Source organism: Podarcis tiliguerta (genome assembly GCF_965153285.1).
Source record: "Podarcis tiliguerta genome assembly, chromosome: 5".
Classification (NCBI taxonomy): domain Eukaryota; kingdom Metazoa; phylum Chordata; class Lepidosauria; order Squamata; family Lacertidae; genus Podarcis; species Podarcis tiliguerta.
The window spans coordinates 72,798,513-72,824,793 of NC_139538.1; the positions used below are offsets into that span (position 1 = coordinate 72,798,513).

The window sequence follows — 26,281 nt, forward strand, 5'->3', positions numbered from 1 at the left end:
TTGTTTGCCTTGCGTACTCAAAGAGTCTACTCAACAGACAGAGATACTGCTTTGTGCATGTATGTTCAGATGCATTCTTTCATATACCCTGGAGTGTTGGGGAAAGGACTCGGGATTATAGTTAGGCTTTACTCACTGGCTGTTCTCCTAACAAGAAACAAAATCATCAGCATTCAAAGAAGACAGTGAGAGAATGCTCCTAAATCCTCCCAAACCAAAAGATTTTTTTTTTCTCCACCCGGTCATTCGTTGGGTTTGTTATGCTCCCAATAAGCAGCTTTTGTGGTCATTACGGGTCCCTACTGTGCTCTGAAATTTACTCATCCAGATAAGCTGTTTACTGCATCCTGAATGCCATAACCTTCTCCCATGACCTTAATCATTCTAATGAACAGTCTATGTTGGAAAGGGAGTCATTTTCGCAGTCTTTTAGGCTTGGCTGCAACCAAACATACCTGCAAAAAGCCTTTCAAAGGGGTCCCACCCTCTTAATTTATCTGCACCCTTTACAGTTTGGTTCCTAATGGGAACTCCATGCTCAGTTCACGCCTTTGAGTCCAGCTCCAAAACGTTGCCATCTGGATTCTTAGAGCTCAGGGGAAGGGGACCTGAGGTCACAAACCTGAAACATGCTCTTAACCTTTCATGTTAAGATGGGATATTGTTCTTAAAAAAGAAAGAAAAAAATGAGTGCAAGCACTTTGGAGGTGCTAAGGCGTCATTTGTTGTTGTTCCTCTGCCTGCCTGCCTGCCTCCCCTGTTCTTCTGAAGCAACAGAGATGCCAGGCTAGCAGATCTGCAGCAGTGAATTAAATGTACTGACACGGTAATAATACACAGTGCAGATGAACCTGCAAGAGCCAGCCTCCACTTCTGCAGTGCTGCGATGAATGGGCTCCTTGTGACTTTCACAGAGCAGCCACTGCAGCACAAGAAAACAGAGAGGTGTGTTGCTTGCCAAAAGCTGATTAACAAGCAAATAGAATATAGATGGACATGGGAATGCAAAAAGAGGGGGGGGGGGTAACACTGGGTGAAGGATGCTCCCCCAAACCTTTAGTTTAACTGCTGAGCAGGACAGAGAGAATGCATAGCACCCTATGGCATCTTAAAGACTAATATAATTGTTGCGGAGAGAAGAGCTTTCGTAGACATGATGATAATCGTGTACACTGATTTCCCCCACCCCTCCCGGGCCTTCAGCATCTCCTGGCAATGAGAAATGTGCCGGCCTTTTAAGATGCCGTGGATTCTTCACTGCCTTTGTTAAGACACACCAAGATGAAGGCTCTCTTTTGGAATAAGCCACAGAAAAGTGATTGTGCAGTCAGCAAAGAGAGGGTTAAGATTCCTTTCCCTTCTTGCTGTAACCCGCTCTCCTCCGAACAGGACCTGACAGCGAGTTGGTGTGAGTTTGCATTTCCCCTTCAAGCTGAAATTTAATCCCACGAAACATTAATATCTCTGGAACCAGCAATGGCGGTGGGGAGATTTGCAAAGAAATGTTTGCTGACTCATGAAAGCTGGTAGATCTTGTTCTCTCGGAGAAATAATAAGAGCTGGCTTCCCAATGCCTGCCTGTTATACGGTGGGATGGGACCAATGAACACACCAGGTTCTGAGGCGTTCTCAAAACAGTCAAATTGGAGTTGCAAATGAAATGCTCTGGCCAGATTTATGCTGAAAATTTATATGGTGATCATTTCCTCTTCCCGGGGAAATGTAAAGAGTTGAGCTCTGTGAGGTGGAAGAAGCCAGGGGGCTCGTAACACAGAAATCCACAACACCTCACCAAACCCCAATTCTGAATATTATTCAGAGAGAAAAACAGGAAAGGTATAAAAGCTACATGTTTGTGCAGTTGTGCTGTTTGTTGCTATTATTGAAGTTACTGGGTAGGTACGTCTAAGCCACAGAGCAGGAAGGTAGGATCGAACTATAGGCCTCCACACATAAGTAGATATAGCCAAGGTTGTTTCGGGAATGGCTGATCTAGGGCAGGCTGGCAGGGTTTGTGACTCACTGAGTCAAATGCAGACAAGCAGCCAAATACTTGGGTGTTCCTGGTGATTGATAATCCACACTATTTTGGCACTGCCCAGCAGGCAACAAACATTGGGGCTTGACTGTGCAAGGCTGACATAAGGAAATAAGGTAAAAGACGCCTGCTTCTTGGGAGAAAAGCAATGACAAACCTAGACAGCATCTTAAAAAGCAGAGACATCACCTTGCCAACAAAGGTCCGTATAGTAAAAGCTATGGTTTTCCCAGTAGTGATGTATGGAAGTGAGAGCTGGACCATAAAGAAGGCTGATCGCCAAAGAATTGATGCTTTTGAATTATGGTGCTGGAGGAGACTCTTGAGAGTCCCATGGACTGCAAGAAGATCAAACCTATCCATTCTGAAGGAAATCAGCCCTGAGTGCTCACTGGAAGGACAGATCCTTCCAGTGAAGCTGAGACTCCAATACTTTGGCCACCTCATGAGAAGAGTAGACTCCCTGGAAAAGACCCTGATGTTGGGAAAGATGGGGGGCACAAGGAGAAGGGGACGACAGAGGATGAGATGGTTGGATAGTGTTCTCGAAGCTACCAGCATGAGTTTGACCAAACTGTGGGAGGCAGTGGAAGACAGGAGTGCCTGGCGTGCTCTGGTCCATGGGGTCACGAAGAGTTGGACACGACTAAACGACTAAACAACAACATACAACACTATGCAAAGCTTGGCTAGTCACAACCCATACAGACCTGCTTATCATCCATAAATAGCCCTTGTTTATATGGATACCAAATGCAAGGGTTGTTTTGGGTGTAAACTCTTGTGCTGACCCGTAACCCTTATGCTGTACTGTTCTTGTAGCACATTGTAAAATCCACCATCTAGTCCAACCCCCTGCCATGCAGGAATATGCAGCTGTCCCAGACTCGAACCTGCAACCTTGGCATTATCAGCACCATGCTCTAGCCGTCTGAGCTATCCAGCTGATCAATATGCCAAGGTCACTCACCTGAGATAAAACTGGCAAATCTAGTGCCTTGACTAAGCAAGGGCTCTCCCTTTTCTCTCTCTCGCTTGCAGTGCTTCACTGCTGAGCATGTTAATCACTGCCGAGACTGAAATAACCTAAGGGAATATCATCCCAGAATTATGTATTCCATTAACAAGCCTTCTACTTTAAGTCTGTATGCAATATTCAGAAGTAACAGAGTGAGAACTTCTCTCCTGATTTGATTCTCCATCTTTCAGACTCAGCAGGTTGAGAATTTGGAGGATGCCCATTTTAAAAAGGAAAGATTCTGGATGAGATTCACTGAAAAATTGACATCTCTGAGGGAGCCATGCCTGTGCCACTCAATACCAGCTAAAAATGTCAATGTCCCTATTCAATCTGCAGCTGTGTGTATTTACTGATGTAATTGAAAGTCCAGCCAAACAAAAAAGAAAAAGAAAAGAAGAATAAGAATAAGTAAGAGTGAATGTTTTTCAGTTTTGGTTTATGACACACAGGGACATTTAATTTCAAACACAAATACTTGTTTGTTTGGGGGGGACATGCCTACCACTGTGAAAATATATTGATTCTTTATGAACAATCCAGATTTGGAATCAGATCTGCTTAGTCCCTAAGTGGGTTAGTGACACCCTCTTTTTCTGCACAGGCATCCTATAGAGAGGCCCATCTAAGCTGAGCAAGATTCCGGAGGCAAAATGTGCCTTTATATGCAAGCTGAAGCAAAATTTGTCACTGACATGATAACATTTCCTTTTGTTGACCCCAGCATCAGCAAGGATGCATATGCATAGTTGCCTATCAGGCTGTAAGAAGCAGTCTGCCAGCCAAAAGTTTGTCTGGACACAAGTTGCCTCCAGATTATCAGCATTTTCCAGAGGGCATCAAGTGTATACCAGAAATTTAGGTTTGCAAAATTTGAGTAGAGTATATGACTCTACGGACGCGGGTGGCGCGGGTGGGATGCGGGTGGCGCTGTGGGTAAAAGCCTCAGCACCTAGGGCTTGCCGATCAAAAGGTCGGCGGTTCGAATCCTCACGGCTGGGTGCGCTCCCGTCGTTCGGTCCCAGCGCCTGCCAACCTAGCAGTTCGAAAGCACTCCCGGGTGCAAGTAGATAAATAGGGACCGCTTACTAGCGGGAAGGTAAACGGCGTTTCCGTGTGCGGCTCTGGCTCGCCAGAGCAGCGATGTCATGCTGGCCTCGTGACCCGGAAGTGTCTGCGGACAGCGCTGGCCCCCGGCCTCTTGAGTGAGATGGGCGCACAACCCTAGAGTCTGTCAAGACTGGCCCGTACGGGCAGGGGTACCTTTACCTTTACCTTTATATGACTCTGCTGCCCTGACATAATTCCCTCCACTTAAAAAATAAATAAAAAACAGACTGTTTGCAGTTAGGAAAGTGACAGGAAAATGCACTGTGAAGTGTGATATTTACAAATGATTAGCAGGAAGATGTGGAAACAATCATGATGAATACTTGTTGCCCTCTAACCTCCCTGCTGACAAATCAGGACAAATGTTCAATAAAGACCAGCCAAAGGACCTGCACTCTCTGCATAGAATCGGAGAGGGTTGGAAGTGTTGAATAGTGGAAAAGACGGACAAAGGACACTGCTCTGTTGGATTCACAGCTCTTTATTGCAGCAGTTAGAACTGCTCCTGGAATCAGACTGACTGCAACCTAGCTGGCTGCTTTATATAACACTAAGTAACTTGAAACAGTAACAACTCACAACTAGCTAACCAATCAGGAGCAGCAGTTTTCAACCCTTCATTTACATACTGGTGGCCCTGAGTGAGAACTGCCACTAATCTTAATACATAACAGGAGGGGACCCCAAGGGTCATCTAGCTCAACCTCCTGCAATTCAGGAGTCCCAACTAAAGCATCCATGGCAGATAGAAATCCAACCTCTGCTTAAAAACCTCCACTGAAGGAGAGTCCACCAGCTCCCGAGGGAGACCGTTCCACTGTCTAACAGCTCTTGCTGTCAGAAAGTTCTTTCCGATGCTGGAATCTCTTTTCCTGTAACTTGAAGCCCTTGGTTTGAGTCCTACCACAGCTGTCGTCATTAGCCAGTGGCGACACATCAGAGAGAATCCTCATTTCAGCACCACCGCCATTTTGCAATTTAATGCCCAGTTCACTTTATGCCTTTGTGTGTTGAACACCTGAAGAAAGCTCATATGCTGGTTGTTTGTGTGCATTGAGCAAAAGGCAGCTGTTTATTTAGCACACCCCTACTATTCCCCCACTGTAACACATTACCAGCCTGCCTTGCTGGATGGATAGCAGCGCTGTACCTGAACTCTGATCCCGTGTGCTATTTAACGCCGTGAAGTTTAAAGGTAAATGTTCGACAGTGGGAGGTTCATGCTTCGAATACTTCTCGCGGAATGAAAGTCTGCCCAAAAGTTAATTGACTCTACAAATCATCTGTAGCTCAGTGATTAACAGGCACTAACTAACAACATCAGAACAGCAAGACGAAGGAGGCATTGGAGCTTCAAGGCGGCCTAGGGATGGATGAAGAATTAGACTGATTTTAATTATCTATGCAAATTGCGCTTGACATCTAGAAATCCAGAAGGCTGAAAGCAAAAATGTGAACTCAATATATCATTCCATTAATCAAATAGGTTAAGCCCGGTGTCTTGAGTGATTAATTAGAGCTGGTGCCTGGTTTTTTTTTAAGCAACCATGGGCAGATGCAGAAACCCACTGAGGGCATGGCCTTGGTTGTGTGATGTTTATCTGCAGGAATCTCCCTGGTTGCACAGTTCCATTTGCAATGAGGGGTTCTGGGCTGGGCCATCCCGAAAACCCATCCCTGGAATTGCCTTCTTGCTTTTTGAAAACGTAAGGGTTGACCAACACCAATATAATGGACATCCAGAGTCCTCAACAACGGCCGAGGCTTTGTGGAGATAAAGGCTTAGAACAGGGAAACACAAAAAATCAGGCCTCAGCAACTTGCAATCCAACCTACCACTTCCTGGGTCCGAATTAATCTCTTTTTTTGTTTTTGTTTTTCTGACACTGAATTACCATGCATCTGGTAACCCACAATACATAGCTGACAGGCTGCACTGGTCACAAATCATATTGTCCAATCATTAATAATCAATGGGATTCCCGAAACACAATTTTTGCAGATACCAGAACAGAGAGACTTGTAGCACCTTAAAGGTAAAGGTAAAGGGACCCCTGACTGTTAGGTCCACTCGTGGCCGACTCTGGGGTTGTGGCGCTCATCTCGCTTTATTGGCCGAGGGAGCCGGCGCACAGATTCCAGTTCATGTGGCCAGCATGACTAAGCCACTTCTGGCGAACCAGAGCAGCACACAGAAATGCCGTTTACCTTCCCACTGGAGCGGTACCTATTTATCTACTTGCACTTTGATGTGCTTTCGAACTGCTAGGTTGGCAGGAGCAGGGACCGAGCAACGGGAGCTCGCCCCGTTGCGGGGATTCGAACCACCGACCTTCTGATCGGCAAGTCCTAGGCTCTGTGGTTTAACCCACAGCGCCACCCACGTCCCACCTTACAAGCTATCATGTAAGAGACAGACAGACAGGTTTCTGTGTCTGTCATAAGCTTTTGTGGACTAGACCACACTTCAGATAAATTTATGGCTTTGTGTGCACGCACGCATGTATGTATGTAAACACAAACCTGGGTACATTTGCTAGTCTTTAAAGTGTCAAGATTGTTGCTTTTCTTCACAACAGAGGAAGAAAGTCTGCCCCTCTGGATTTCTGTGTAAAGAGCACAATAATATGTTTTCTACAGCCCTGGTCAGAAAATTTGTGCAAGGATCAAGGGGGTATGTGGTGTGTGTGTTTGTCATTTATCTCCCTCTCCCAAAAGACCTGCCAAGAAGGCCTCATTGCCATAGCTACCACACCCCTGTTGACACTCTCCTCCTTGTGTGTGTGTGTGTGTGTGTGTGGCAGGGAGGGAGAAATGGAGACATGTGATGCAATTGCCTAGCAACAAGTAGAAGGCAAAGGCCTGGCGAGAGATGCAAGGAGTTTGAGGCTCAGAGGGCCGCCATCTCCCCTCCCCATTGTCTGAAACATTGTCGCAACCTGAGTTGGCAACCTGTAATTTTATTTTATTTTTAAATCTTTCTTATTAGAGATTTTTTTAAAAAAAATATTCAAATGGCTTCAAGGCATGTGTGCTAATTTGAGCAGACAGCACTCCCACAACATTGGTGAAGGCCCCCTTTATGTCAGTTACAACATAAAGCACAATTTAGGATAACTGCAGAGAACTAATTTTTTTAAATCAATAAAGAAAACTAATATTTCCCCCTGTTTTCTCACTGTACAATAGATTTCACCCAGTTGTGCACACACAGATAAAGTCAAATTGCTGTTACCGTCATTAGGCAGGATAGAAATATTTGCAGCAAGTAGATGAATGGAAAAATAAAACTGATTATCAAATTACTGGAGTCCTGGAACACTGTCTTTTCATTTATCTCCAGGGTCCTTGGACCCACTGATGAATATGCGGGTTTTCTGTACTCTTCCTGTATAGTACAACCTGTCTTTAAAATTGGTGCACTTTGCCATTGACCTCAGTGGGAGCAGGATTACACACAACCCTGAAGTTTAGCCCACATAATTTAAATATGTATACATGTGTTTAAATTGCTGGTGTTTGCATTGTTCTTTGTAAACTGTTGTGAGGTTTTCTGTTGAATAAGTGATATACAGTGGTACCTCGGGTTACAGACGCTTCAGATTACAGACTTTGGTAACCCAGAAATAGTACCTCGGGTTAAGAATTTTGCTTCAGGATGAGAACAGAAATCGTGCAGCAGCGGCAGCGAGAGGCCCCATGTGGAACCTCAGGTTAAGAACAGTTTCAGGTTAAGAATGGACCTCCAGACGGAATTAAGTTCTTAACCCGAGTTACCACTGTATAGATTTTGTGAAATAAAGTAACATTATTTATTACAATTAAATACCACCTTTTTTCTTCCAAGGAGCTCAAGGAGGTTGTCCTTCTCCCCGTTGCCTCCTCACAACAACCTTGTGAGGTAGGTTAGACTAACAGATGGTGACTGACCCAAGGTCACCCAATGAGCTTCAAACCCTGGTTTCACAGGTCATGCTCAAACACTATATCAATTATGCCACGCTGATCAAGCAAGGCAACTCTACATGTACATCTACAGGCATATTTAGGATGCAGAGTAGATCTTGATGCACATTTAGTGCCCCGCCCCCGAGTTTAAGGGATGCATCTATTGACATGGATGAGGCTGACTAGTAGAGATCCAGTCCAGGCGAGGGGATAGGGTAGGGAGGTAGTAAGAATTGTGGAGTATAAAACTTGCGAGTCCTGGGTTCAAATCCTCACTCAGCCATGAGCTTTATTCACCAGGCAATAAGGTTGTTAGGAGGGTTTTTTTGAGGGAGCAGTAAGGCTGTATGACTCACCTCCCTTCCCCTTCTACTTCCTGGATCCAGCACAGATTCAATGGCTGGACTAGCCAGGCTAGCTTCCTAGAGAGGTAATGGTCCTCTAAGTATGGGCCATTAAGACAACAAAGGAAGTGGCTTTGTGCCAGATGAAAAAAGGGGCGGGTCCTCCTCCCTCAACTCGCTGGTACTTAGAAAGACAAAGCCAGAGTTAGGAATTGAGCTATGTGAAATTAAAGCTAGCAGCTGAGAGAGCTATGTCTGATTTCTGTTGGAAACCAAGGCTATGAAATAAGATAAAATTGGGGGAAGGCGGTTTGAGCTCCTTGAAAGAAAGTTGGGCTATAAATGAAATAAAAATAAACAAATTATAACTTCAGATAAATTGGCGGGAAGTCAAAGTTCTCAAGCATACAGAATATGGGTCGCTAACAATTTATCGGCCCATTGGCACATTCTGAAATTTGTGCAATTGCTGAAGCCACATTCTCCCTCCCCCCCCAAAAAAAAACCAACAAATCCCCACACACAATGGGAGCCGCCATTTTAATTCTTTACAATGGCCCAGAGTGGCACTAGAGTGGGGTGGAATCTGGACATATATAAAAAATGCTGTGAAAATGCTTTTTTTAAAAAAATGTTTTTAAAAATATATATTGAATTTGCTGTAAACTCACAATCGCCACCTGGTGTCATGTTTGTATAATGCACTTAAAAGCCCAGGGAAACTGTAAGAAGCTTAAATGGTACTCACTGAGGTGCCAGAAAAGGGTGGGGCAAGCATCAGCAGTGGGTCCTTATAGACCCCCAGAAGCTGCCTAAGGATGCTGGGTGCTGATGCCAGCCCTGCCTTTGCTCCGGAAAAAGTTTCCTCATGGCAAAGAGACACTTACTATGCAGAATGGTTGGCATCCACTGTTGCTCGTGGGTGTCAGTCCATCAGTCCCCAAGCAAACACGACCGGTCTCTTAAACACCATCATTCTAGATTCAGTAGCCCTGTTTGCTGCAGATCACAAGTCCATAGTCTTGTTCTACAATGCTGTAGAAAGTCAGTACATATAGCTTCCCTTCCTTTTGTGGGATATGAAGAAGATGTAGCTGAAACGCTAGGCTAATGAGCCTCACGGACTATCATGGAGTCACATTGTTAGTAAATGTGCCAGAGTGGTGCATGCTCTAATTATCTTCCACTTGGACTACTGCAATGCGCTCTATGTGGGGCTACCTTTGAAGGTGACCCGGAAACTGCAACTAATGCGGCAGCTAGACTGGTGACTGGGGGCGGCTGCCGAGACCATATAACACCAGTCGGTTAAGTTGTGGGTGAACATATCAGACGACACAGCGATTCTTCAAACAGCTCTTCTTTATTCACAGGCCAGAACAGAACTGGATCAAGCGCTGGATCAAGATGGCGACGTGAACGGCAGCCTTGTCCCACGCCCGGTAAAGCTTTGTTTTGACTATCTGCCTTGACGGGTCCTAAAGGCTCTAAGATGCCTTAAGGCGTTTATTTTAGAAGTCTATGGTTTTATGGATCAGATTATCTTTACTTTTCTCATAAATTTTCAAGAAAACGCGGAAGTTAAAGACTGTTAAAGGGAGCAGGGCTCATTAACAGCACAACCTGCCCTGACCTGCAGTTCTGAGAAATTCCCTCCCTATTTTCTTGCTGATATGAGAGGGAAGAAACGCTGCAGGCAGCTTTCTAATGAAGCTACGAGTGCTGCCAAAAAACAGACAAATATCAGGGACTTCTTGCCTGACAATGACCTAAATGAGATCTGTAGAAATTTCCCTACAGCAAACAGTTATGAGGCTCTTGCTCCCAGTACTACTCATGAGGAGCCTGCCGGCATTGTGGATGGCCCACAACTAGCCTCGAGCCTGTGTATGAAGGAACAGAGGGAACAGACTCTTGAGTCCCTGCAAAAAACTTCACCTGAACTATCCCAGCCACCAGCCCAGTTAAATAAGGACCGTGAGGCACTGGAACTGCTAATTTGCCAGACTGAGCTGATAACACACACCATCACCAACTTATATAAAAGGCTGGATGGGATCGAAAAGAAGCTTGAAAATGTTTTTGGCTTGTTCCGCTGCCTCCCCTCACTTCCTCAGCTTAACAACACTGTAAACTCTGCACACCCCTGCCCAAGTGTGCAGGCCAACCTTGCACAAAAACAAGTGAGATGCCTGCCCAACCAAGTACAAAACTTAAGTTTGCAACTCCAGATCAGCAAACTTGCAGTACTGGTGGGAAACCACCCCTTGAATTATAATAAATGGGCGGATAAACATTCGGTCATAAATTCCCTGACCCAACTGCTGGGGCAGGCACTTCGCCGCGCAGATATCGCGGACATCACATGGCTGCCTTCTGGACCTTACATGAGACGTATGGTTATTAACTTTAGATCTGCCCATCTCGTTGCAAAGATTCTAAAACTAAGAAACCATACAAGGAAATGGCACATTTATTTCACAAGGGTATTCACTAACCTGACCCGTACACCACTACGCACCAGGACAGGTGCTGTCTGTGACGATGCTGGGCCTGTGCGCCATAAAGAACAAATAGACAGGGGAATGGAGCCGGGGACCCCAAATAAGGGCAATTCTATTACCCCACAGGGAGTGGCAAGCCTGCCCGCAAATGACTTAATTGATTTCCTACACCCCCCGCTTGGTACCTTGGTCTCTACGTGCAACGAGCCTGACATTGGACTACCCAAGCAAGACCAGTCTGAAATGCTCTCGACCTCATATGCCTCGATGCCGGAACTGGAGGCTTCCATTATTCCAAGCCCAATACGCAACCAAGATCCACAGCTTTTGTCAATTTTTGACCCACTAACAGTACCGACGCAAGATACAGCTGTTGACCTGCTACCTGTACAGACTATACGGGTCGGCAATACCCTTGCTCTCCAAAAACCTGCTGAACATCATATCGGCAACGATGCCATCGAAGATCCTCTGGGCCATATCAACCAACTGGCCCCTCGGTTAAAGCCATCACACTTACCTAGGGTCCAGCGACTTCAAACCTGGAACCACCAAGCAGGGCAGAAAGAGGAGGAGCCCAACTTAGGAGCCTCAAACCACCGGAAAAGAGATTGACTGCCACTATTTCCACCATCACCCTATTTCCACATTCTATCTTGGAATGTGGCGGGATGGCTATCTAAGCAGGGCGATGTCGACCTTCTGGATTTCCTTACAAAATTTCAGATCATATGTCTACAGGAGACGTGGTGTTTAGATCTCCATGCCCCTTCTCTACAGGGATACGAAGCCTTTGTTACCCCCGCGTTAAAATCAAATACCCGAGGCCGACCTAGTGGTGGTTTAGTCACTTTTATATCCACTAAGCTAAAGTGCAAGGCCCGGCAACAGCAGTGGGTGAAAAGTAACAATTTACAAATCTTACTTGTTTCTAGCAGGGAAGGAGGAGATTTTCTCTGCTTTAATTTATATATCCCTCCCATAGGCTCCCCTCCCCATTCGTTACAAATCTGGGAAGATTTAGAGCTATGTTTGGAGAAGGCTGAACTAGAACTCCCTGGCATGGATATCCTGCTGGCAGGTGATTTCAACGCTAGGATAGGAAATAACATTAATACGTACTGTTCTAAATCTCAGTTCCTGCCAGAGGCAGATTGGTTTATTCCCTGGTCCTCTGACGACAAGGTCTTGAATAAGGCAGGCATTACATTAATGGAGACTGCCTTCAAACATAATTTGTATAATTTGCATGGTACCCATATGGACAGGTCAGGGGGTTTCTTTTCTTTTCTTGGGCCTAGAGGTGCGAGCGTTATTGATTATATCCTGGTCTCCCCAAAACTCTTGGAGAGGTCACAGGGCTTCAGCACTTTCAATAGAATTGAGAGTGATCATCTTCCTATATCAATTTCATTAATTCCCCGTGGTTTGGAGGACCCGCAATGCCGCAATCACTGTGCAGACCCACCTCTAACTCTGGCCCTTCGTAGACGTAAATGGAACAGCGACCTGGATTTTAAAATCAAACAACACCTGCATTCATCAGACTTACTGGCCTTGAGAGACCAGTGTATTTTATCTAATTCTGATCCCTTTTCAATATTTCAGCAGGTCTCAGAGTCGCTCTTCCCACTACTTACGAGCTCCAATCCTCCCAAACAATTAAACAACTCGAGGACCTGGTTCGACAAAGACTGTAGGAATCTAAGATCTTTGCTTAGGAAATTACAAAATAAAGTAAAACAGGAAGGGACCCTGTCCTCAATAGAAAACCTGCACAGGTGGCGCTCTCATTATAAAAACACTCTAAAACTCAAGAAATTCCTATACAGAAAGGAACAATGGGAGGCACTTGACAAAGCGATCAAATTGCGGGACGACAAAAAATTCTGGGAAATTATTGCTCAGGGAGTTTCACCCAAAGGGAAAACTATAATCAACAGTATTTCACCCAACTTATGGTACCAACATTTCTCCCGGCTATATACAGCTCCAAACATTGCTAAACCGAGCCAGTTCCCTTCTCTTAAAAATGATCTATTAATGGGCTGGGATCCTGTTACCGAATTAGAATGTTTACAGCTAATTAAAACACTCAAAAATGGCAAAGCTCCTGGTGAAGATATGATTCCTCCTGAGGTGTTTACATTAAATGCCCAGTGGTGGGCTGCTTTCTTGGCCCAATTTTTTACGGTAATAAATGATACATGCAAAATCCCAGAAAACTGGAAACTGAGCCTGGTAGCCCCCATCTATAAGAAGGGAGACCCCCAAGACCCCTCAAACTATCGCCCCATAAGCCTCCTGGACATTGTGTATAAACTTTACACTCGCTACCTGCTAAATAAACTGGTTGACTGGGCTGACCACTCTAACTTGCTTAATCCGGAGCAGGCAGGGTTTAGAAAGGGCCATAGTACAACAGGCCATTGCTTGGTACTACAGACAATGATAGATAAGTATACAAAGGTACACAAGAGCAAACTTTTTGTGGCTTTTGTAGATCTTACATCTGCTTTTGACTCAATCTGTAGGGACAAATTATGGCAAAAACTATATGAGACGGATATTGATAGACGACTTCTTAATATACTTAGAGAGTTACATTCAGACACCACAGTTAAAATCAGAACCGGGATGTCAGGCAACTATACTGACCCACTGCCACTGGGGAAAGGGGTAAAACAGGGTTGTTTGTTAGCGCCGTTCCTCTTTAATTTCTATATAAATGACATTGTTCAACATATGGCAAAGTATAAGTTAGCAGCTCCCGCCCTGGAAGGCAAACATCTGAATATATTGCTATATGCTGATGACATGGCTGTCATGGCACTTACTCGTAGGGGCCTACACAGCATGCTGGAGGGGCTCGCAGCTTATTGTGCCCAAAACTCTCTAAAGATAAATTATGACAAAACAAAAATTGTGGTGTTTACTAGAGCTCGCCAGACATTCAGATGGTCTTTAGATGAACACGTAATCGAACAGAGACTTTCTTTTAAATATCTTGGTATCACTTTCCAAGCTACATCTAGCTGGCTTGCCCACTTCAAGACTGTAGCCCTCCTAACACGTAGGACAATCGGTGCTCTGCTCAGCTTTTTTTATTTGAGGGGAGGGCAATTGGTGATCCCGGCACTAAAAGCTTTTGTAGGAAAAGTGATTCCCCAGATGCTATACGGAGTAGAACTCTGGGGATGGAATCAGAAGCTGCTAGAACGGCTTGAAATTCCTCAAAACTATTATCTCAAGAGGATTCTAGGCCTTCCTCAAGGAACCCCAGCAGCTCTCTTGAGGGTGGAGGTTGGATTACCCTCTGTGTCTGCCAGGGCCCACTTAAGATTCCTACGATTTTACATCAAACTTGCAAATACCACAAACACCTTATTGGCCAAACAAGCCTTTGTATCTCTTCAAAAGAATACCACTTGGCGTCAAAACCTATCTGAGATCCTGGTTAGATACACCCTACCGGAGTTTAACACCCTCAAACTGTGGAGCCCAGACAAAGTTCGGGAATGGATCCTGGAGAGAGACGCTCTATTAGATATCACAAAAATTCAGAACCCAGGGTCCTCCCACTGGCTTCCCCGACTGAAAACAGTCAAAACCTGTGCCAATTATTTGGCGAATATCACCAATCCCACCCTTCGGAGAGCCTTCACCATGGCCCGTTTTCAAACCATTCCTACGGCCTACCTGACAGGCAGATATGCAAAAATCCCAGCAGAGCAACGTATATGTCCTTGTCATATGAGAACCCAAGAGGATCTCACACATTACATGTTGTATTGTCCCATCTATTCGGCCTTCAGGGATGCGATGTTACAAACTATTCCCAAATCAATAGTCAACTCTGAGGACCAAGTAAAGTTTTTACTGGTGGACGCGGATCCACGGATTTCTCACGTGGTAGCGGTCTTTGTGGTGAAGGCTATGAAAACTAGGGTACGGTTCCTGGACGAAACGGTGAGGTCCCTCCCATTGTCTTCCTAACCTGTTGCTGTATCTTCTTTCCTGAATGGTGGGGGTTTTTGGGTAGTCTCCTTGCTGGGATAGCATGGCATGAATTTTAGCTTACTTTTATAATCTTATTGTTATCTTTTAATAATGTTTTATGGTATTTTGTGTAAAGGCATGGACCTCACAAATTTAATAATAAACAAACAAACAAACAAACAAACAAACATATAACACCAGTCTTGAAAGACCTACGTTGGCTCCCAGTATGTTTCCGAGCACAATTCAAAGTGTTGCTGCTGACCTTTAAAACCCTAAACAGCCTCAGTCCAGTATACCGAAAGGAGTGTCTCCACCCCCATCATTCTACCCAGACACTGAGGTCCAGCGCCAAGGGTCTTCTGGCAGTTCCCTCACTGCAAGAAGCCAAGTTACAGGGAACCAGGCAGAGGGCCTTCTCGGCAGTGGCACCCACCCTGTGGAACGCCCTCCCACCAGATGTCAAACAGAAAAACAACTACCAGAATTTCAGAAGACATGTGAAGGCAGCCCTTTTTAGGGAAGCTTTTAATGTTTGATGGACTATTGTATTTTAATATTTTGTTAGAAGCTGCCCAGAGTGGCTGGGAAAACCCAGCCAGATGGGCGGGGTATGTATGTATGTATGTATGTATGTATGTATAAATAAATAATAAATAAAATATATCAGTAGCAGTGTACCTAAACTCAAGGCACTATGCTAAGCTTTTCTCTTATCACCAGTGTTCTTGGATGCCTTCAGCACAGTGGCTCTTCCTCACCATACCCCTGTATCTCCAAATACACAGTTTTTGCTAAACTTTCTGTGAGGTTTTACCCTCAACCAAACCACCCTTCTCTTCCCGTCCAAGGGTTCCACAGATCAGCAAAATCCCATTACCCTCCTCCTGCTCCTCAGCAGTTAGGCTTGTTATGGATAATGTGTGACAGCACAGCTAATGGCTTGGTGGCCATCAGTGCCTCCATTTTGCCCTGAGGGCAACTTCCCACTATTTTGCCCTGTGACGGTGCCACGGCTAACACTTTTGGCCTATTTGCTCACAGATTTGCACATGTTAAATTGCACAATGGCAAAAAGCCATTGGTTTGGGTCCTACCCTCCCGAGCGGGAGAAAACAAGCTTTCTCCATCTTCCATGTGAAAACCCTTTAGATATTTGAAGATGGCTATCATCTCTCCTCTCTGTCTCCTCTTATCCAGGATAAACATACCAAACTCCCTCAACCGTTCCTCACAAGGCTTGGTTTTCAGCCTCTTGATCATCTTGGTCACCCTCCTCTGCAAGCGTTCCAGCTTGTTAATCTGCTTTAAATTGTGGTGCCCAAAAGGCGCACAGGACTCCATGTGCGGTCTGACCAAAGCAGAACAGAGCAGGACTATTACTTCCCTTGATTTGGACGCTATACTTTTGTTGACGCAGTCTAGAACAGCACATACATAATTGCTGCTCTAAAGTGACCTTTGCAAATCTGCCAATCAACTATAGTGGCGTATTCAGTCCCTAAAGACTGCATGTAGTATTGCTGAAAAGGGAAACAGCTTTTCCTGGTGCTTTGGCAAACCCAAGGAAAGAAGCAGCTTTCAAGAGGTTGCAGTCCCGTTGTTTTTTTAAAAGATGCTGAAGAGGGGGGGGGAAATACCTTCCAGCGAAGTATCTCAGACATTTCAGATATGCTTTGCAAGGAGCCCATGACATCTCTCTCAAAAATGCGATAGATAGATATATTAGAAATCTGAGTCATCCTAACGGGCTTTCATAGGCCTCACTGAACAGGCAGACTGACCAGAGAGGTAAGGTTTTGTCGCATCCTGAATATGATGCAAGCTTGCCATCTGCTGGTATAGAGAAGTATTGTAGCAACTGCAAGAATCAATTTCTCCAATTTCATAATGCAGATATGTGCAAGGATACGCAGCAACGCAGAGAAAAGTTGGTGTTTTTCTGATGTGTGTGTTCTAGTGTGCACGCTGTGTGGCACACACAACTTTGCCGACCAGCACGTCACCACTCTTCACCTGCCCTCATCATTGGCCACCTGGGTCAGCTGCCTCAGTCTGCCTAGTGGCAGGGCTGGCTGTGACTCTTTCACATCAGGAAAGCTTCACTCTCTGGTTCGCTGGAGGTAAATTACTTGCCACAGGCCATTCTGAAGAGTGGTTGCTAGGGCTGCATTTTACAATACTGTTTGGGTGGAACTGAAGACTCCCTTCAAAGAAATGAGTTATCATTATGATCACATATAAAATGCCTAAGATGATGGTTGGCATAAGAATAGCTATGGTATTTGGGTGGAAAGGCACATTTCACAGATGTTTTTAAAATTCTCGGTGAATATACAAATGGAAGCCTTCTTACTTACGGTTCAATATTCCCTTCCTCAAGATCCACAGATCTTGTACTGTGCATTTCACTATCTAGCTATCAATGCAGTTGCTTTGTTTTCTATTCTTCACTTGCTGCCCTTAGTTATTTTGAAATAGATATCCCAGGAAGTTATACAGCAAAGAGAGATGTAGTGGAGACCTTGGAAATGTCATAAGTGATTTTGCAGAATTTCTAAGCTGCTTTCCAGCCAACACATTTTGTTGCTGTTGTTCCATTTTCTTTCTGGAAAGCGTAGAAATAGAAGCACATTTGCTTGACCTCCCAATTATTTCGGATGTCAGCTTGACTAGAATTGATAGCTAATCCCTAATAGTTTGCTTTGCAAACTTCCTCCGTCGAAAAGGAATGCTTTGAAAGAGTTGAACATTTTGTGCAGTGTAATCTATTGGGGGAAAGAGGAAGTCAAACGAATTTAAACCACATCTCAATGATAAAGGGATGCCTGGTGAATTTAGCTTAGCAGCACAGCATATTCCAAATAACAACATGTATTTCTCAAAAGGAGGAAATTTAATTCCCCACACTGAAATGCTATTATAATCCTTTCTGCACTTAATACTTTTCTGGCTCCTCTCGAATTCTGTCACCCAGACCAGAAGTAGCCAACATAGTGCTCTTCAGAAATTGTTGTATTTGCAACACCTGCACAATGTAACCTTCGAAGCTGAACACTATTTCCATATATTGATACACCTGCACCTATCCACCCACTGTTGATAGTTTACAAGGCCCTCTGTAATAATCCTGGTTTTGATTGGGGGGGGGGACCAGGAAGTGGTGTAAGGGTCAAGCAGTTGGCAGACCACAATGCATGGTGGTGACAGGCATTTGGCGTTTTGGTATGAGGGGTCACAAACTGCAAATTTCTAACAGGAGGGTCTGGTCCACAGCTGCATGTTGAATACTTTCATCTGTGGACCAGCCCCTAAATGAGGACTTTCCAACTTGCGACCCACCAAGCCAAAATGCCAAATGCCTGACACCACTTTACATTGTGGCTTGCCGGTTGCTTGACAAGTCCAAGAAATATTAATTTAGTTCTATTTCTCCTTAAATACACATTTTTAATATGCATTTTAGTCGAATATATGCATTATTATTTTTTGCAAGGAATTTCCTTTAATGCAATGATTCATTTTACACAATTTTAACTGATTTTTGTGCACACCTTTCCCTGGTATATTAATTTTTGCGACAACCACCTCCTTATCTACTCAATTAACATTCATTTTTTTAAAAAAATTGGAGAGCTGTGTTGCAAAATTCAGAGAAGTGAGACGCATGAAGGCTAGCTGCATTTTGTTTTCAGACTTGTCAATTAGGTAGTTTTGCATTGAGATGCAAACTTGATGAATTCCTCACCCGTAGTATCACAAAAGAAATAAACCAACAAACCTAGGAGTGGGCATTTTAGAATTTAGGGAAAGCGAAACTAGCATTTTACACCAGAAGCAGAAATTGCTGAGCCTACCCCCCTCCCAAAGTGGAAATTGCACTGATCGCTGCATAGTTTTTGTGGGGGGGGGGGGAATGTGCCTTTATCTAAGTGATGAGCCAAAGCTCAGTCTTCGCAGAGTCAATATGAGGTTGGAAGAAAGGCACATTGCCAGGCACCAGAGGAGGAAAAAGCACAGCTACAGTAGACATCCATTTTGTTGTAGGAGGCATAATAGACCTTTTCAGGTTTTATTGTTATTTTTGGATAAAGCGGAGCGCGGGGGCTTGGGGAGTGCAAGGATGTGGTGGTGAAACTTCAAACAGGAAGCAAACGATGTACTGAAAAAGTCACATTTTAATTGTATAAATATGAAATAACATGAGCATAACAAAGGAACGGCGTCTGCATCCAAGAGAAATAAAAGAGCAGGCTTCGGCCATGGAAAAACCCAGGATTGCTGACATAAGACCCGATTCAGCTGAGCCCTTAGAAATGTAGAACTTTTGAGGGCTTGTTTACATCACGGAGACCCTTAGCTTGTATTCTCCTCTCTCAACCCAAGCAAGGAATCCCAATGTGATCCAGCCACATATCCATCTTGGAGTCACTCCCAGGTCACCTGTTTCTCTAAAGGTAAAGGTACCCCTGCCCGTACGGGCCAGTCTTGACAGACTCTAGGGTTGTGTGCCCATCTCACTCAAGAGGCCGGGGGCCAGCGCGGTCCGGAGACACTTCCGGGTCACATGGCCAGCGTGACATTGCTGCTCTGGCGAGCCAGAGCCACACACAGAAACGCTGTTTACCTTCCCGCTAGTAAGCGGTCCCTATTTATCTACTTGCACTTTGACGTGCTTTCGAACTGCTAGGTTGGCAGGCACTGGGACCGAACAACGGGAGCGCACCCCGCTGCGGGGATTCAAACCGCCGACCTTTCGATTGGCAAGCCCTAGGCACTGAGGCTTTTACCCACAGCGCCACCCGGGTCCCTGTTTCTCTAGGAAACCACAAACTCTGTCCCAGAGATAACAGCCCCTCTATCACACTATCCCCTAATGGGGAGCAAACCAAAAACGAGACTCAAGAGCACCCAGTAGAAAATTGCTGTTGACATGTACATACCAATGTTTGAAACTCCCATTGTTCCAGGAGCATTTTGCGACAGGGAATTTCATTAGTGCAAGCTGTTTCTGAGCTCTGGGTGCAGTACTGCGCCTAAGATTTCAGATTAAAACTGAAGAGTGGAAGGAAAGGAGGACCTTTTTCTGCCTCCCCACTTCCAGCTACTCTCTGAAGGCTGGAGAAGAGACCCTTTTAAGAATATTAGAGGATGGGTGGGCAGAGGAAGGACTAGACCATGTGAAAAATGAACATAAGATTTTAGCTGCAGTTCATTCATTTTCAGCTTTGTTTTCTTGTTATTAAAAAGTCCGCCTAGATATTCCATTATTGCGCCCATAACCTAGGCTTAAGGTGACATTTAGCTCCTAGCTTTCATATCTCAGTTTCTAACACTGGTACATCCATACATCCTTTTATCTGCAAGCCTCCTTTCCATGGTTAAAACCATGCTCAAGGCAGCTTGCAACATGAAAAAACACACCAAATACAAGAGCCTTTTCACAGACACTCCCCAATTTTTTTTGAGCATCAGCAGAACTGCGAAACACAGCCCCCTCCTTTATGCAAACCAAGAAGTGAGATTCGCAGGAAACGGATATTCAGCAAAGAACCATTGTAGCTTCCTTCTAGGGTCCCTTGTGTACTAGCCTGGTTCCCCCTTTCTGTTTGGTGAGGCTGTCAGTACACCTTTGGGGACATGAGTCATCACTTTGGCGCCACGTAGGATTAACAGAGAGCCAGGACACCATGTTGGGAGAGGTAAAACATTATTTTTCTGGCTTGCAACCTCCCTACATAGTGCCACCTACTTTTTGCATGTACAGCTAATACAACAGGGCGCTGCTAGAGATTTCTCATGGAAAAGTATGCAAAAAGGACTCCGGAAACCAAATCGTCCTGATTACACACCTAGTTGCATTGATTCAGTGTCCCTTGAGCCAGCCTTGTTTGGGTTCGTTCATAGTTTAATTTTGATTTTTGCTTGTTCTCTAGCTCCAAGAAGCTCCAGCATGCAAGTTAAAGTATTGCTCTTCTTAGCAAAGTCAGAAAGATGAACAAAAGTAAATCTAAACTGGAACAAGTTCAAGGGGAAGGATGCTCTTAAGAGCTGCAATTTTCCGTAGAAGGATCCCCCCCCCCCCCCGCTTTTTTGCAATATATCGCAACGTATCATTACTCTGGTTTTATGCTCTTCCATTTGGCAAAGGCTCACCCCTTTCCCCTTCTCCGTTCCTCATAGAGCAAAAGAAGAAGAAGCCAAATGTGGCTCCATTTCAAATAGTTTCAAACAGTGCCAGCAGCAATAATAAATAACTGAGGAGTCTCACAATTGGTTTAGCTTACCCAAAACTTTGAAAGGATTCTTTTAAAAAGAAAAACACACACTAAACAGTCCCAAACCCTCAAGGATGGCACCAGGAAATATGCATTTTTCGGGGTCTCCTTTTGTAGTAAAATAAATAGAATGATAGGAGAGGTAGGTAGCCACATAGAAAGATACTGGTAAGCATTTCAGATAAACTTGGTTTTTTTAGGGCAGCTGGAAATAAAGGATTCAGATACATGAGAGATATTATTGATGTCACCACTATGCATAGTGCTTTACAACGTAATAAAAAGGTAAAGGTACCCCTGCCCGTTCGGGCCAGTCTTGCCAGACTCTAGGGTTGTGCGCCCATCTCACTTAAGAGGCCAGGGGCCAGCGCTGTCCGAAGACACTTCCGGGTCACATGGCCAGCGTGACAAGCTGCATCTGGTGAGCCAGCGCAGCACACGGAACGCCGTTTACCTTCCCGCTGGTAAGCGGCCCCTATTTATCTACTTGCACCGTAATAGCATATTACAACATAATAGCATGGCAGAATTATAGTCAGTGGTGACTGGGACTGGCAGAGCAGCAGTCAGGAAGACCAATGGTATATAATTGTTTCATTTTGTATTTTTATGCCCCGTGAACTCTGGATGAAGGTTGGTATACAAATATAAATGAATATAAATGAATGAAAAAGAAAGAAAGAAAGAAAGAAAGAAAGAAAGAAAGAAAGAAAGAAAGAAAATGGTGCTCTTAGGGAATGCCAATGCCATCTCTCTCTTTTCAAGCAGGTCTAAAACCCTTATCCTTTTCAATGGAAATACAGTGGTACGTCGGGTTAAGAACTTAATTTGTTCTGGAGGTCTGTTCTTAACTTGAAACTGTTCTTAACCTGAAGCACCACTTTAGCTAATGGGGCCTCCCGCTGCCGTTGCGCCACCTCTTCATGATTTCTGTTCTCATCCTGAAGCAAAGTTCTTAACCTGAGGTAATATTTCTGGGTTATCGGAGTCTGTAACCTGAAACGTATGTAACCCGAGGTACCACTGTAATTGAGTCTGGTCTGATTTGAAACAAAGACACTTATACCCCAATACCTCTCAGCATTGCTTATGTATTTCAAAATATGTGCACCCCTTTTCTTTATAAACTCTAACACAACAAAATGATAAAACGTGTAACAAACACAATGCCAAGCTGTCCGGATGACTAAAATCGAAGTCATACATTAAAATCAAAGGGTAGGATAAGGCAATTCAGTGTAACAACAAGGAGGCAGAACTTTCGCCCACACTAAAATCTCAGCAAGATTTAAGGCTTTTAGAAGCTTTCAGGCTGGGGGAGTCAAACCTCTCTGGGAAGGCATTTCCGTAGCGTGGGTTCTGCAGTAGAGAACAACTGCAAGTTCTCCAAGTCAGAGGTTAGCATGTAATGTACACCACCAAGTCCTTCTACAACAAGGTGGGCAGACTTCACGCTTGCAGGATCCTATTATTATTATTATTATTATTATTATTATTATTATTCTCAATTTCCATCAACTGGGGCAGATGCAAAACAGTTACATTTAAAATAATTTCCTGGGCATCAGAATTTGTTAATTCTGGGTATCAGAACTGGACAGAAGTTATAGCCCTTCCACATAAAAATCCACTCCTGGTTACTGTGTTTTCTTCATTTCATCAGTATCATGTGTGTGTGAGAGAGACAGATTTTGTTAAACAATTAGGAGCCAGAAATCCTTGTCAATCTACTGCAAATCACCTAGAGATCTATCAGTAGACCCAGATCTACCCTGTGTCCATTTATGTTCTAAATTGCCAATCCTCATTGGCCTCTGGTGAGTATTCTGCCAATCATAGGATTTTTTATTTTTTATTTCAAAAAGCCATTAGCAGCTCCCACATCCTTGTTTCATGCACACGATCTTCACCACATTGAACTGAAACGTTTGCTTATACACAGTATCTTCCGCAAAGGTCTGCAGGGCCAAAGATAACACAAAATATTCTCCTCCCAAAGCTTTGCAAATGGCTAAGGCTGACAGAAAGCAGATCGAGAATTTAGAAAGTGGCTTTTAAAGTAATCCTGTATTTTCAAATGGACACTTATAAAGAAATTCATCTAGGCACTTGGGAAATACTGAATGGTAAAACCACCCCACAGTCAAGTGCTTGGCTAACCGTCATAAAGCTTTATGCCTTCAGGAGTTACGACTTGGTAAAACTGCATTTGTATCTCTGTTTGATTCTGCATTTAAATGCTGACAATCCAGCACTGGAACTGCATCCAATGTTAGGAACCCACACAGAGAGCTGAGCAAAACAGAAGTGATGGCAAGACCAGAAAATAAATGTCAGGAAAACACAGCAATTAAAAAGACCACTGCAGCCATATACCAAAGAACGAGTGAAGCAAACAGAGGAGCGTTTCCTTCCAAAATGAGGGTGGTAGGCTGTTACCTCCCACTACGATGTTGCCTAATACTCTTCCACCCTCCACTGTTAGCACTGATTCCTGTCTCCAATTCTCATTCCCACCCTTTACAAATACTGTTTAGGAGCCCACCTGTCTTGGCTTGGGAAACAGCCCAACACTGATGGATAGACCATCCTAGGTGGGCCAGCCTCAGCAAACTGACTTGGGGTTTCCTCTGAATTGTTAAAAATGAGAAAAAGTGAGCCATGTAGCCTGGAAGGTCGTATGCCTTCCCTGCTAAATGCACTGCCCACACCTAAGCCTCCATTTTCTCTTCCTCCACTTGGAGAAAATCAACAAAGTGCCTTGTAGAGGCTCAACTACTTTCTTTCATATTCTGGATCAAGCTTACCTCAAGATGCTCTGTGTTCCAGTCTGCTATGAGGCAATAGTCTCTCCTTTGGTAAAAGCCAGACTCCACAAGAAAGGAAGAAGTGGTTTAGCTTCCACTTGACCCAACCACCCAGCTGTCAGGTATTAAAATTAACCTTCCTTCCCCAGCTGAAGGAAGATGAGGAGGCAACAGGGGATCCTGAGCAGGCAGGCAGGCAGGCAAAGACCAAACTGACAGCTGAATTCAATTCACTGGCTTTCACACTTGTCTTTTCAGGTGTGCTTGTAGACTAGTGAAGGGCCTTGTGGTGAGTCCTCTTTATGTATCTTTCTTTACACTTGACTAGGCCCAAGACATTTTGAAGCTTGGTGGTAAGGCCAAGATGATGCTCCCCTCCTCCTTCTACGTAATATGGAAAGCTGACTGGATATTACTTAAATGCTGGCAACAGGAGAGTGTCTTCGATCACACCTGAGGGCAGCTAGCTAATTATGGAGGAACAGCAGAGGTCACATGACACACCCTTCCACAGAAGGCTGCAGGTGGGGTGAGGAAACACATTCCCCTGATTTGTTGAAGTCACCACATTCTTCCTTCTGGTGAGGACAGCCCTGGTACTAGTCTAGAACAGGGTTTCTCAAACTTGGGTCACCACCTTTTTTTGGACTACACTTCCCAGCAACCCTGACTGCTGGTCTAGCTGGCTAGGGATGATGGGAGCTGTAGTCCAAAAACAGCTTGGGAAATCCTGGTCTAGGAGGATTCCAGACTATACAGGAAAGCCACAGCAAAGGCAACTCCAGCCCCAGGAAACAAACAACGAACCTTATAGCCAGGAAGGAAGCAGAAATGGTGGGGTGGAAAGACAAAACAGCGCTAAGCAGGACAGAAGCTGGCAGGAAACCAGAAGCCACAACTCATCACAAGGGCCATAGCAGCAGATGAGAATTTAAACAGAAACTTTGCTGGCCATTGGAGCCATGCCAGATGGGAACTCTAATGCCTTTTTGTGTGGCTCTGCTCAAGGGCAATGCATTTTAAGGAGTTTAAGCACTCTTCTGCCTGATGGATAAATTCCCCTTTTCCATATGGGCAGAACTCTGTTTTATAAATTTGTAAGTATGAAGACAGCAAATAGGCTTTCACTAACTGCATTGCATATAAAGGTGGGGAGGAGAGGGAAAACCCTTTGACTCATCCCGTTTTCAATATTACGTTTTGCTTTATACTGCAACTACAAATGGGAAGGAGAAGACCAAAATTCAATGTGCAGAAATGTTTGCCGTGTGTCAGCAGCTGAAATGAACCAGAATTTTGTTGTGGGTGCTAAAAGGGCAAATGAAGGATCATAAAGGTGCTTCCAAACTAGATGTTTAATCTGGAGTAGAGATGACCGTTTGGTTTTCAGGGGCACATGCATGTTGTTTCTAATGCTGTTGTTTTTGCGACTACAGAAAATCCGAGCTCTTTCTAGACATGCTTGCATTCATTGCTTGAGGCAGCCATCACACTCTGCCTAGCAGTGAGGCAGGTCTATGCAGAGGTGACTTGCCCAACACCCAGTGGTTGCAATGTTCAACAGAGAAGTTCCAAGCTTGACTGAGTAGCATCAGAAAAGGTGTGTTGTGGGGTGCGGGAAAGTGATGGGGGTCAGCTGACATCATCATAATTATTATTATTATGGCAAAGCAAGAAATTTGGTAGAGATGCCCTTGGCTCTCCTTCCCAGTCCATTCTGAATGTCCAAAGAGATAGTCCAGATTGCTGTTAGTGTATAGATCATATGGTGACAAACACAGAAATAAGTAATATTATGGTTGCTAGACTTACTTGGCTTCACTTATAAGAAAAACACACAGAGCTGCAACTGCAGAAAGGGAAATAAAAGAATTGGAGGTTATGTATATGGATTTCAAGCAAGAATGTAGTTCAGTGCCTCACGATATCTTATGGGAAGTAATATATTAGGTTGGCTTGGAAAGAAGCACAAGCAAACAGTTCCAGAGAAACCCCACCCCAAAAAACCAATTTGCAGAAAGAAGGTCATGATAAACAAATAATTACAGATAAGCAACTTCGTATGTCTCACTTATTTTAAAAAATGTGTTCCCCGCATTGCCAGTACACACAACTCTTGTTCAGTCCTCTTTAATCCTCCGAAAATGAAGCTGGATCCTGTGTTAATGATTAAGCAGAGGCAAACTTTAGCAGAAAGAATGTTAAATTCCAGGAGTAAAGTTTAGGAAAACATTT

At 44.3% G+C, this 26,281-nt stretch overlaps 2 long non-coding RNA genes across 3 annotated transcripts in view; both read left to right on the top strand.

Annotated features, from left to right (window-relative positions):
- Positions 1–26,281, top strand: part of LOC310677347 — a 69,626-nt gene that overhangs the window by 12,694 nt on the left and 30,651 nt on the right. The window lies entirely within an intron of this gene.
- LOC310677375 lies at positions 16,859–21,937 on the top strand. Its single transcript, XR_014511139.1, has 3 exons — positions 16,859–19,418; positions 19,784–21,524; positions 21,759–21,937. It is a non-coding gene; the product is annotated as an uncharacterized lncRNA (long non-coding RNA).